Source organism: Ornithodoros turicata, chromosome 1 (assembly GCF_037126465.1).
Source record: "Ornithodoros turicata isolate Travis chromosome 1, ASM3712646v1, whole genome shotgun sequence".
NCBI classification, from domain to species: Eukaryota; Metazoa; Arthropoda; class Arachnida; order Ixodida; family Argasidae; genus Ornithodoros; species Ornithodoros turicata.
Window position 1 is genome coordinate 230,332,554 of NC_088201.1, and position 1,547 is coordinate 230,334,100.

Below are 1,547 nucleotides of genomic sequence, written 5' to 3' on the forward strand. Positions count from 1 at the left end.
GAAAGTGACTGTGCAATGCATATATTGTGCGCATATACGAGCAAAAATGCGTGCGGGCACGCAAACTCAATGTGGATCATCAAGAGCCATTTGCGCCCAACTCAATCAAGCGAGGTATTCTAAGTTTTTTCACCGTTGGTTGCTAGGTGTTCATTGACAATATGCTAGCTTCTTTTCTTTGTCGATCGTGTGATTATGAATCTTAATGTTGAAATGCCGTTCACAATGAATCTCTATTCTAATGTACTGCGTTCTAAAGTAATAACATGGACAAATAAACCGGGAAAGCTGTGCAAATATGTCACCATTGTGCCACGATTATTTCCGTGTCTAAGAAAAATTCCATATGTGGAACCTTCACCAAGCATGATCCCCCCCCCCCCCCTTGAAAGCTCGGCACCTCCCAGTAGTGAATTTCTGGGGAAATCACTGGAGGCCACCGTCATCGCCTCTCCGTGGCATACCTCTCTACCCTACTCATACCTCTACACTCTGGAAGACGAGAAATTTTCTACGTCGACAGCAGCATATGTAGATTGCGCATACAGAAACAGCAAGAGAGAAACTGATGTTCTGAGGCTGGAACACATAGAAGGGACAGATACAAACAAAGCTTCAAATTGCCTAAGAAATCGACGATGAAAGATGAAAGTCACTGAAAAGGTTAGCCAGCTGTAGGGATCGAACCCACATCTTCTGGATTACCGGTCTAGAGCTCTGCCAGAGGATCCAGAAGATGTGGGTTCGATCCCTACAGCTGGCTAACCTTTTCAGTGACTTTCATCTTTCATCGTTGATTTCTTAGGCAATTTGAGGCTTTGTTTGTATCTGTCCCTTCTATGTGTTCCAGCCTCAGAACATCAGTTTCTCTCTTGTTCAACAGGTGCCGCTTGCGTCGATTTCCGTCGTATGAATGTGCGTATGAGTGAGCAAAAATGTAAGAGTGAAAGGAGGGTGAGTGAGAGTGAGTGGCTGGTTTGTCGTCCCTTCAGATGACGCACCCCGAAAGTCGCTTGAGAGGCGTGTTAGCTTAGCTCAATTGGTAGAGCCCTGGACCGATAATCCAGAAGATGTGGGTTCGATCCCTACAGCTGGCTAACCTTTTCAGTGACTTTCATCTTTCATCGTAGAAACAGCAAGTCCGCCTTGGCGTTCGTCATACCACCCGCGGGCGGGTGTAGGCTGTCTTCACTGACTCAAAATCTGCACGTGTCACCCCTGGCTCCCCGCCAATGAACAACCGAAATTCTCTCCCATCTATTCTGAGCAATGCAGATACAACGCTCGCTTTCCGCATGCAGTGAAACTCCTGTCGTGAAGACGCTGCATTAATGCATCGCATGCGACTTGATGTGGCTTTTACAGCTCAGTGGCCTTACCGCTTGCGAGAAGTTGACTCTCCCACCTTCTACCACTCTGGTGCTCTTGCTCACTTACTTGCTCCTGGCCGAATCCAGCCCATGAACGCTCTGCGCTCAAAGCTCTTTTGACCTTTTTTTGACTTTCGATCCTTATTGTGAAGGGGCTCATTCCCCAACGTCGCCACC

The 1,547-nt window shown here is 47.4% G+C and overlaps 1 non-coding gene across 1 annotated transcript; it reads left to right on the plus strand.

Annotated features, from left to right (window-relative positions):
- Nucleotides 1-1,024: 1,024 nt before the first annotated feature.
- Nucleotides 1,025-1,097, plus strand: Trnai-gau (transfer RNA isoleucine (anticodon GAU)). Its single transcript has one exon. It is a non-coding gene; the product is annotated as a tRNA-Ile (tRNA).
- The last annotated feature ends 450 nt before the right edge of the window (nt 1,098-1,547 follow it).